Source organism: Hipposideros armiger, unplaced genomic scaffold, assembly GCF_001890085.2.
Source record: "Hipposideros armiger isolate ML-2016 unplaced genomic scaffold, ASM189008v1 scaffold_201, whole genome shotgun sequence".
Lineage (NCBI taxonomy): Eukaryota > Metazoa > Chordata > Mammalia > Chiroptera > Hipposideridae > Hipposideros > Hipposideros armiger.
Genome location: NW_017731551.1, coordinates 1,516,642 through 1,529,186, shown reverse-complemented (window position 1 = coordinate 1,529,186; position 12,545 = coordinate 1,516,642). Strand labels below are relative to the sequence as shown.

Below are 12,545 nucleotides of genomic sequence, written 5' to 3'. Positions count from 1 at the left end.
AAGACTTATATAGAGCTAGTCATTAAGACAGGGTGGTATTGGCAGGATAGACAAGACACATAGATAAAAGGAACAGACTAGAGCATACAGAAATACATCCACACAAGTCAGCCTAATTGATTTTTGACAAAGATGTGGAAACAATTCAGTGGAAGGAGTAAAGTCTTTTCAACAAATTATGATGGAACAAGTGGTATTCATAGGCAAAAAATTGAACCTCAACCTAAACTTCACATTTTATATAAAAATTAACTCAAAGTGGATCAGGTTTAAATATAAAACAAAATTATAAAATCTTTAAGAGAAAATCTTAAGGACTTGTTGAAGAGTCCTTAGACATATCAAAAACACAATCCATATTAGAAAAATATAGATTTCATTTCATTAAAATTAAAAAGCTGTACTCTGCAAAAGACCTGTGAAAAGGATGTAAAACAAGCTACATACTGGGAGAAAATATTTGCAAAACACAGATCTGACAAAGGATTCATATCCACAATATATAAAGAACTCTCAAAACTCAACAATAAAAAACAAAAACCCAATCAGAAAATGGGCAAAAGACATGAAAAGCCATTTCACTGATGATATATTCATGGCAAATAAGCACATAAGATGTTCCATATCATTAGCCATCAAGTAAATGCAAATTAAGATCATGATGAGATACCAGTACATTGCTATTAAAAGAGCTAAAACAAAAAAATAGTGACAATACCAAATGCTGGCGAAAATGTGGAGAAACTGGCTCTCTTATACATTCCCAGTGGAAATGTAAAATGGTAGAGCCACTCTAGAAAATAGATTGGCAGTTTCTTATAAAAAACTAAATATAATATTTATCGTACGAATGAGTAATCTCACTCCGGGGCAACCCAGAGAATAAGCTTAGGTTCACAGAAAAATGTGCACGCAAATGTCTTAATTCAGTGTTCTTCATAAAAAACTAAAACTTAAAACCCAAATCTTCTTAAATAAGTTAACAGTTAAATAAAATGTGGTAAATAAGTTAACGGTTAAATAAAATGTGGTACATGCAATACCATGGAATACTGGTCAGCAATATATATAGGAGGGAACCAACTATTAACATAGCAAAAATTGGATGGATCATTCTGAGTGAGAAAGAGCCAATTTCAAAAAGTCACTTATGAATGATTCCATTTATATAGCATTCACAAACTGACAAGATTATGGAGATGGAGAGAGAACAGGGTAGGATTTTGTCTGAAATTAGGAAAGATGGGGGGAAGAGAGAAAAGGGGAGGGGAGGTATGACTGCAGTGGGTAACATGAGGGAGAATTTTGGTAGTGATGGGATAGCTCTGTATCTTGACTGTGATGATGGTTATGTGAATGTACACATGTGACAGAGTGGCACAGAACTATACAAACTATTGTACTAATGTTAATTTTCTGGTTTTAATATTGTACTATAATCATTGAGAAAAACTGAGTACACAGGGCCTCTCTGTAACTTCCCATGAATCTATTATTTCAAAATAAAAAGCTAAAAAAATAAACCCCTAAACAAACATTTATTTGGTGCTCTTGAGTGGACTGCTTTATCCTCATACAGATGAGGAAACGGAAATCAGAGAATCTGGTTAACGTGACCAAGGCCACACAATAGTGGAGCTGTGATTTGAACCCATGGCTAATTCTGAGTGTGAGCTCTGTACTACTACACTTTACGAAAATGTCTTAGAAAACCATGGGCTAATAGATCACAATATTTTGACAGATACACAGTGTATTTTTCAAGATTTGACAATCTAGTTTCTTTTTTCCCTTTTCCTCTTTCTTTTGTTTCCTTCACTCCTGCCTAAAGCAACTGCTCTGTTTTTCTGAAGTTACATGCATACCTCGTTAATTTGGTTAATCGCCAGAACACTGACTCAAAAGAAACTGTTTCAGTCCTTAGATATATATCAGGGCGCCTGAAACCAGGATGCAAGATGACGAACCAACCACCCCTATGACTGGGTTGAGATAACTGTATCTCAGAATGAACCAGTCTCCAGGGGGCTTTTTTCCGGATATCAGCATCCAGGAATTGTCTAACTCCCCCTTTCCTTTGTTCTGCCTTTTCTTATGCACCTACAAAACCTTCTGGTGGTTCCAGGTACAGGGAAGGTAGTCTTTGAGACAACAGTCCACCATCTTCCCGGAATGCTGGCATTTTGAATAAACCTACTTTTCTTTCCACCAGCCCTTGTCTCTCCTCGATCACTGACTCATGAGCGGCAAGAAGCGAACCTGAGCTTGGTTACAATATTGAGAAGTTGCTGTATTCCAGTTATGGTGCTAAATAGCTCATGCTTTATTAGAACAAATCTGGTGCAAGACTGTTATAAGGATTCTATGACTAAACGTATAAAAAAAGCCTAATGATGCCAGGCTAGTACTTGGGAAACCTGTGCATTAAACCCTGTGCCCTCAATTAAAATCAGGTAACAGCTGACTCCTTTTGAAAGAATTAGCATGACATCACCTACTTTATTACCTTCAAGTATGATCTATTGAGGCTACAAATGAATTCTGAGACATGGAGGTACCTCCACCTAACAAGAAACAATAGGACTAAATGGTGGTGGATCTCAAATTTGTGTCTCTCCCCAAACTTCATTCCCAAAGTGAAGATGTACCTTCTTATTAATAATACAAGAAAAACCAGGCACTGCATATTATACAGTAAATACCTGAATGCCTATATGAAGAAAGTGATCCTTTGACACACTATACTGGGAAGAAAGGAAATACTGTAGAAACATAATTCAGTTCTCATTTTTGAAAAAGGAAAATATGAACTCTGAAAGGCAAGCAGGAAGTCAACTTTAAGGAGAAACAGTAAAGCAAATGGACCAGTACAAATGCTATAAATTGCTTCTCTTTGCTGATAAAGACTATGTGCTGTGAACAAGGTAAACAAGGAAATCACCCATGTATTAATCAAGTTAAAACAACTAACACTTCAGTGTTACATTTTTCTGCATTTTAAATGAAAAGAACTGTTGAAGTTATGTATTCATTACCCATCTAAATATGTGTCCACATTTGCTAAATGAAATCATGAGACACGTTTAGATAATAAGTTTATAAAACATGACTGATACAGGAAATTAATGCTAGATCATCAATTGTACACTTAAAAAGTAACTGGACTTAAAATGAACTTATTAAGATATGGTTTTATTATTTTTTTCCTACAAATTAAATGTTCACAGCTTTTGGATTTGAAATGTGAGTATGATTTTCTATCTCCTTTTTGTGAAGTTTTAGTTTCTAAACCTAAGCATAATGCGGGGCTTATGCTTTGACATTAAGTACCAGGAATGGTTTGTAACTCTTTGCCCACCTCCACAAAAGAAATGTACGTGGATTTAAAAACTCATATTACACACTGTGGATCAGAGACACAGTGAATTAAATTATTGGACCATGAGATGGATCGCTACCAGTTAGGCAACTATATTTCAACACCCACAGAAGAAAAAGGAAAGGCTCTACCTAACACAAAAGAGTGCTCTGTCCATGGTCCTGTCAATACCATTGATGGCTTGCTACTTAAACTTACTTACATGTGTATATAACAAAGACCCAGTTAAATACTATCTGCAAGAAATCCAATTTAAAGACACACAAAGGTTAAAATAACAAAAGGATGGAAATAGATACACATTCAAACAACAAGCACGTGAAACCTGGAGGACTTTATAACAATATTAAAGTAGACTACAGAACAAGGACTATTACAAGATATAAAGTGGGAATGGGGTAAATGAAAAAGGGGCCAATTCCTCATGAAGACATGTTAATCCTAAATGCTCATGCACTAAATTAACAGGGCTTCAGAACCCATAACGTAAAAACTGATAGAGCTGGGAGGCTCCAGCTGCTGTGCACCCAAAGGCGGAGTTGGGGAGTGGCATCCCCTCCGTGCCCTGGGCTGGCCCTGCCCCGCCCTTTTCCTCCTGGTTGATGGGCTCAGCCAAGAGCATCCCCAGGCGGCCAAGAGCGTGGCCTCATCTAGCTCGAGTGGCAGACCCGCGTTCACCTAGTGCTGGGATCCTGCACCCTCCCGTCCAGATGGCGAGCTCTCCACAGCCAAACCCACCAGCAGGGGCGCAGCTGGAGGTCCTCATCAGGCCAGGACTCAGACTCCGGCTCTCCTACTTTTGGCACTGCATGGCCACCTATGAAGACCAGCAGCGCAGAGGCGCCAAGCCCACGGGTGTAACTAACAGCTGAGTGAAGTATCTGAAACTGAAGCCCCCAAATCAAACCTTTCCTCACAGCCTGTTCTGCCCCTAGAAGCACCTTCATCTTCTGAATTGGACTTGCCTCTGGGCACCCAGTTTTCCCTTAGGACCAGATGCCACCTTGGAGTCAGACTGAGCTCCCCTCCACATAGGTGTTTTCGGAGGAGGAGACAGGACAGCCCTCAGAAAGCCCTGTGGCCAGCCAGGGCTCAAGCAAGTCCTTGAGAGACCCTGAGACGCCAGATCTTCAGGTGTTTAGGGCAACAGATGGAAATTAAATGGCAAGGTACTAGGGTGAGCTCCCCTCACCATCCTGAGGGTGACAGCTCCCCTGAGTCTCTGACATCAGGTCAGGGTAAGCGACCATTCTCCCCTGAATGAAAATGTTAGGAAACTGAAGGATGAGGCCATCCCGGGAACTGGAGGATGAGACGGGAGCAAGGCCAGGACTGTGACAAGGAAAGTCCGTACTTGGCCTTGGTAGAGAACTAGGCCATGCGCGGCCCCAGCCCAGGGTTCACCAGGGGTCTCTGATATTCCATGTCCTCTCACCCTTTGTTTCCCTGGGAGACTGGAAAGGCTCATCTTCTTCGACTCCCCCAAAACTACCAACTCTGGAACTGAGAGCTTTCTTGGGCTTTCTTTATGCCTTATGTGTTTCCTATATATTAAAGGAAATGTTTTTTTTTTTTTAAATGATACAACTGATAAGAGAAACAGACAAATCCACATGATGGAGATTTCAATTCTCCCCTCAATAATCAATACAGCAGCAGACAGAAAAACAGTAAGGATATTTAAAAAAATGAACAAATAGCAGAATGCCTATTCTTTAAGTGTGAATGGAGTATTTATCAAGATACAACATATGCTGGGCAATAAAACAAGTATGAATAAATTAAACGAACTAAAAACACACAAAATATGGTCATATGTTTCATGACCATAATGAGATAAACTCAGAAATCAGTGACAGACAGAACTGGAAAATCCCCAAATATTTGGAAATTCAACAACTTACTTCCAAATAACCCATGTGTTAATGAAGAAAGGTCTAAAAAAAAAAAAATCAATGATCTAAGCTTCTACCTCAAGAAGCTAGAAAAAGAAGAGCAAATTAATCTCAAAGAAAGTAGAAAAAAAGGAAATAAGCAGAAAACAATGAGAAAAAAAAAGAATATGGCAAAATAAAGGGGAAAACCAACAAAACTAAAGTCAATTTGGGGGCCGGGAGGATTGTAAAAATTAATAAACCTCTAGCTAGACTGATCAAGAAAAAAAAAAATCACCAAAATCAGAAATAAGAATAGGCCATTTCTACAGAGTCCATGGACCATAAAAAGGTAGTAGTGGAGAAATTATGATCAATTAGATTAACTGTGTTGATTCTTTGAAAGACAAAATTATCAAAATCATCTCAAGAAGAGAGAGAAAACTGAACTAGCTCTGTATCAATTAAAGAAATTGAATTTATATTTAAAAACTTTCCCACAAAGAAAAGTCTAGACCTAGAGGGCTCCACTGGTGAATCCCATCAAACATTTAAATAATACCAACTCTTAACAACTCTTTTGGAAAATAGAGAAGAAGGGAACATTTCCAATCTCATTCTATAAGGCCAGTTATTACCCTGATACTGAAATCAGATGCAGTCATTACAAGGAAAGAAAAATATAGACTGATATCTCTCATGAACAAAGATTAACAAAAATGATTAACAAAATACTCGAAAATCAAATGCAGAAATACAGAAAAAAGATTATATATCATGATTAAGTAGTGTTTATTACAAAAATGCAAGGTTGGTTGAGCATTCAAATCAATTAAAGTAATTCACTCTATTAACAAAATAAAGGAGAAAAGCCATTAACATCACCTTTGAAAAATTCAACACCCGTGCAAGAATAAAAACTTTCAGCAACCTAGGAACAGAAGGAAACTTCCTCGATTGATGACAATCTTACACCTAACATATTTAATGATGAAATACTGAATGTTATCTGGTGTGATTGGGAAGAAGGCAAGGATGTCCACTTCCACAACTTCTATTCCAAGATGTTTTTAGTTAGTACAAAAAGGCAAGATACAGAAATAACAGGCAAACAGGTTGCAAAGAAAGAAGTAAAATTGTTTATATGTATATTCACAGGTAACATAATCATGCCTGTAAAAAATCATGAGGCATCCACACAAAATGCTACATGAAATACTACAGATACTTTTAACATAATATAGGTAAGACCTGTATAGTGAAAACAACAAAACAAAAATAAAAGGTCACCCAAATAGAGGAGACATCCTTCTTGGATTGGAATGCTCAATATGGTTAAGATGTTTCTTCTCCCCAAACTAAGCTAAAGATTCAGTGCAATCTCAATTAAAATCCTAGCAGGCATTTTGTAGAAACTGACAAACTGATCCTAAAATGTACATGAAAATACAAAGGACCAAGAATAACAATTTGAAAACTAACAAATTTGAAGGACTTATGTGATCTAATTTCAATATTTACTGTACAGCAAAGTAATCAAAACAAGGTGGTATTCATGTGAGAACAGAAATACAAACAATGGAACAGAACAGAGACCAGAAATAGACATATATATGGACTATATAAAAAGTAGTTAACCATTGTCTCAAAAGGAAGTACCAAGGTAAAATATAATGGATAAGAATTTTTGTAGAAGTGATAAATTCTACAAATTTTCCAAAATGAATGAATCCCAAGTAAATTTAAAAGAAGTCACATTTGGATATATTACACTAAACCTCTAGAAACCAGAGAAAAAAAGAAAAATCTTAAAAGCAAAGAAAAAAAGATGGATTATCATCAAAAAAGACAAAACTAGGACTGACAGCCTACTTCTTACCAGCAACAATGAAAATCAGAAGACAGCAGAAAGGCATCTTTCAAGTGATAAAAGACAGTAATTGGCTAGCCATAACTCTAAATCCAGCTGAAAATCTTTAAAGATCAAATAACACGCACAAGTTGAAAGACAAACTGTCACACTGGATAATAAAAGCTAACAATATGCTGTTATGTTGCCAAGTTGATCTTTTTTTAGGTTCACTAGTTCATTTATAGTTTTTAGAGTTTATGCTTTTAGTTTGGTATAAACTTATTTTTGAACATGTGAAACATTTACATGGCTCAAAACTCAAAACCTATATTAAAAAGTATATCGGATTTCACTTCTGTCACTGGCCTTCTACCCATTTCATTTCCTTCTATCTCACTTCCCTATAGATAATCATTTTTTATTAAACCACGTTGCTGGCTTATCCTTCCAGTCACCTTTTCCTTTTTCACTCTCCAGAAGTTCTTTTTGCAAATATATTTACATTTTCATACACAAAAAGTAGTAAACTATATACACAATAATGTAGCTTGCTTTTGTTCACTTAACAGTATATCCTGGCAACCACCACTTATCAGTAAATTCCATTTCCAATTTTTTTGCTATTAGAAATGACATAATAACTTTGTCTACACGTCACTATATACTCGTGGCAGGTGTACCCTTAAAATAGATTCCTAGAAGTGAGCTTGTGGGTTAAAGGGTAAAAGAACCTGCAATTTTATTAGAAATTGCCAAATGTACCCACATTGGAAATGCAAGGCAATACTTAGTTCCTCAAAGCCTCATAAATAGAGTATGTTAACAAACTTTTGGATTTTTGTCTGATAGGTAAAAAATACTTATCTCGGTATAGTTTTCATTTGTATACTCCTTATTAAGGTTTAACATCTTTTCATGATGGTTATTCCCATCTGTATTAAGTATTTTGTCAGTTTTTACCTTTTTTTAAAGTAAAAACTGCAATGCAATTTTATGCTACATTAAGTAGAATTTATTAAGAATAACATTGGTAATGTTATTATGAAGGTAATAAATTTTCTACAGATTAAGGAAACAATTTAGTTAATGGTTGGTTTAAACACAAACATTAATTGTGTTATTAGAGCAAAGGTTATTAGATTAAGAAATGTGAAATCTAAAGAGTCAAATAAAAATCTTGAAGTGTAAAACTGAGTTAGAAATATCAATATGCACAAATGAATTTCTAAAAATGTATTTCCTAATTCTGTCCAGTCTCAAAAGGCTTAGAAGTGATCACATCCCAGGAGCATCCTAGTTATTTGATTTCTAAATACCATTCCCCCACGAAAGGGAAAAAGCTGTTGATTCCCAATCTGTGGCACACTTATGGGTGCATACATAGTGAGACTGGGATAGGCTCTTGTGCTAGAAGCAAGGGAACAGTTAAAGAGAAAGAAGGTTGCATCAAGTTGAGAAAATTTGAAGGGCAAAGGAATAATGACTGATTAAAATACATTGTTTTTTTGTTTTTTTTTAATCTATGAGTTGATATAATACTCAACAAACAAATCCTTTACCACCAATGGTGGTGACAATGACCCTAACTGCACCTCTGAAAATTAACTAAAAAGGAAGTATTACCCATTTATCCTGCAATTATATGAGGAACTAGGATAGCAGCAAAAATGGCAGCAAAGGATGCCCTATAACATGACAGCTTCAGGAGTTGGGCCCTCCAGCAACACAACCAGTAAGCTGGAAAAAAGCTATTTCAGAACCCTAGAGCTCACTCAGACATTTACAGCAACCAGGGAAATGCTTAGTAACAGGACAGGCTGCTGAACTTTGGGTAAGAAAGCTGCTTGCGTGAACCAGCTACCATGCCCCAATTCCTTAATCCTGCTGCCATGTAAGGATGGCAGCTGGCTTTCCTAAACTGGCTTGCTGGTACCAGGGTGGACAATAAGGGCTTTGTACCTTATAATCTGGGGGTTGTGTGATTTGGTTAGTATGGGGGTACCCTGAGAGCCAGCTGGGATGCTTGACTTTATTCAGCTCCCCCAGGATGATGCCCCAGGTTGGCATCTATTGGAACATTTAAATAGGCATATACACTTAAAAAAGCAAACAAAAAACTACACATTTAAAGAAACCTCTGAGATCTCACAGGCTGAGTGCCAAGATAATACATTAGTGACACATGCAAGGAAGACTGCAAAAATAGTGTGGAAAAGTCACTATACAATTAGACAACTGAAGACCTCAACAGTAAACAAAATCAATCCCCGAGGAGGGGAAGAATTTATTTCCGAGTTACCACAATATAATACTCAAAATATCCAGTTCTCAACAAAAAATTACAAAACATACAAAGAAACCAGGAAATACGGCTCATTCATAGGGAAAGAGAATTTGACAGAAATGGCAGATTTGAACAGGAAGAAAAAAAGAATCAGCAAACCTGAATATAAGGCAATTGAAATTATCCAGTTTAAGGGGTAGAATAAAAAAAGAATGAAGAAAAATGAACAGAACTTGAGGGATTTGTATATGTTTGTATGTTTGACGATATCCCACATCATGGGAATCCCAGAAGAGGTAGAGATAGTGGGGCAGGAAAATATTTGAATAATGGCTTCCTAAATTTGATGAAAAACATGAATCTACACATCTAAGAATCTCAACAAACTCCAAGCAAGATAAACTCAAAGAGATCTTGTCATTAAGGTAACTCTAGAACTCAAATCTTCTCCACTCCTATGGGATTACTGATTTTTGCTTGTTGATGGCTGGAGCAGTCTATTTGTGACTTTTCAAGCTAGTCTGCAAAATGTGTACGTATTCCTTGTTGAGTGTGGTCACTTAAGTTTCTGTTCCATGCTATCTGGTGACCAGCCAGTAGTATAAGCTGACCAAGATTTTCTTAAAAGTCTGGCTCCAAAATGGGAGGGAGGTAGTCTCTAAGTCTCAGCAAACATCAGCATCTAGCAGACTAACCAAAACATGCAACCCCAAATTTTTGGAGCCCTCTTACTAAAGAGCAGCAGCCTTTCCTTTTATCAAGTACTCCCCTACTTCTTTAAAGTGTTTGATCAAGGTCCAGAGTTTGAAATAGTTGATTCTCGTCATTTTTTCTAGTTTATTGGTTGTTTCAGTAAAGGGACCCCTAAAGAGTCCCACTCTGCCATTTTGGTGATATCACTTTGACTTCATCTAAATTTAAAACTGTACATCAAAGGACACTATTGAGAGAGTGAAAAGGTAACCCACAGAAAGAAAATATTTGCAAATCATCTATCTGATAAGGATTTAATATTTAGAATATATAAAGAACCCCTACAACTCAACAACAAAGAAATTCAAAAATAGGCTAAGGAATTCAAAAGACATTTCTCCAAAGACAATATACAAACAGCCAATAAGCATATGAAATGATCCTCATCATTAGTCAAAACCACAATAAAATACCACTTCACACCCACAAAAATGGCTATTATATATTTAAAAGAAAAAAAAAAGGAAAATAAGTGTTGCTGAGGATGTGGAGAAATCAGACTCCTGTATATTGCTGGTGGGATATAAAATGGTATAGCCTGCGTGAAAAACAGTAGTTCCTCAAAAAGTTAAACATAGAATAACCATATGATCTGGCAATTCTACTCCTGAGTATATACCCAATAGAATTGAAAACAAGGACTAAAATTGAAAACAGGAACTAAAACAGATACTTGTACACCAGTGTTCACAGTAGCATTATGCACAAGAGCCAAAAGGTGGAAAGAACCCAAGTGGCCATCAACACATGAATGGTTAAATGAAAGGGGCTGTATCCATAAAACGGAACATTATTCAGCCATAAAAACAAATGAAATTCTTTTTACATGCTACAACATGGATAAACCTTGCAAGTATTATACTAAATAAAATATGCTAGATAAAAAAGGACAAATATAATTACACTTATGTGAGGTATCTAGAATAGGTAAATTCATAAGGACAGAGAATTACCAGGGGCTGGGGAAGGAGAAATGGTGAGTTATTGCTTAATGAGTACAGTGTTTCTGTTTAGGATGATGAAAAAGTTCTGAAAATAGTGGTGATGGTTACCACATTGTGAATGTACTTAATGCCACAGAATTGAACACTTAGAAATGGCTGAAATGATAAATTTTATGTTATGTATTCAAAAAGTTAATAATGCATAATAAAAAAAAAACCCTAAAGAAGTTAGGGGGAAAAAATCAGTAAAATGGAATAGAAGCTTTGTAGTTCTTCAAAGAAACTAATAAAATTGAAGACCTCTGGTGGGAGGGAGGTGGGGGGGAGGTAGAGAGAGGAGGAGAGAGGGAGGGAGGGAGGGAGGGAACACAGGCATGAATGAGAGATGGCAAGTGAGCACACACCTATAAAACCAGCACCTGGAATGCAAGAGGATATCATAACCTTAGATGACACAGATATGAAGAATTAGTATGCGGTTATTATTAACTACTTGCATCAATAATATTGAAAATGTATATGAAATGTACAAATTCTTAGGAAAAAAATGAAACTACCATAGTGTCTCAAGTGAAACAGAAAACCTGAAGTCTTATTGATAACCCTCTAAGAAAATTGAATCGAGTCAGAAATCTTCCCGCCAAGAAAAATCCAAGCCTTGATTGCTATCATACATCAAGAAATAAAATTCCAATCTTATACAAATTCTTTCAGAGAATTGAAAAAGGTAGCACTCTGCCATTTCATTTCATGAAGCCCACATAAGTGCAGTAAAACTCATAGTATAAAAAGGCAAATCACAGGCCACAAAACTCATAAACATAGAAGCGAAAACCATAAAATATTAGCAAAAAATAATATACTATCACTAAGTGGATGTTCTCCTTAGGAATGCAAGATCATTTTATTAATAGAAAACCAATTGTTAGAATTCACCACTTAACAGATTAAAACATTATCCTCTCACTAGATACAGAAAAGGTGTTTGATTAAAAAAAAAATCTACTCATGATTTTAAAGAAAAAAACTTTTGTGCTTATTAGGAATAAATGGGTGATGGGCCGGCCAAGTGGCGCATTGGTTAAGAACTGGCTTGTGACGCCAGAGGGCCTCGGTTCGCATCCCACATATGAGGGCCAGTGACACTGCCCTCTACAGAACAACAGCTCAACCTGGAGCTGGGCTGCCGTGAGTCGCTGGCGACGGCATAGGCTGCAGCCCTTGCTGCAGTGGGTTGCCATGGGCTACCGTGTGTAGCCAGCAGCCAGTGTGAGCGGCCGTCCAGAAGCCGGTGACTGATCTGCCTCGTCCGGGAAGAGCGCAATGATGGTGCCAACTTGGGCAGGTGAAGCAACGTCCTCTACAACTAGACTGAAGAACAAAAGAACAGCAACTTGTCTGTTCCCCTTCCCCCAATTCCCCAGCGCTGTTCTCATCCCCCAATTCCCCAATAAAAATC

General features: G+C 36.9%; 1 protein-coding gene and 1 pseudogene across 2 annotated transcripts in view; one reads left to right on the top strand and one right to left on the bottom strand.

Moving 5' to 3' along the window:
• TRIM24 (tripartite motif containing 24) overlaps positions 1-12,545 on the bottom strand; it is a 95,259-nt gene that overhangs the window by 55,914 nt on the left and 26,800 nt on the right. The gene's annotated exons all lie outside the window — the stretch shown is intronic.
• LOC109388538 (cell division cycle-associated protein 3 pseudogene) lies at positions 3,982-4,754 on the top strand (annotated as a pseudogene).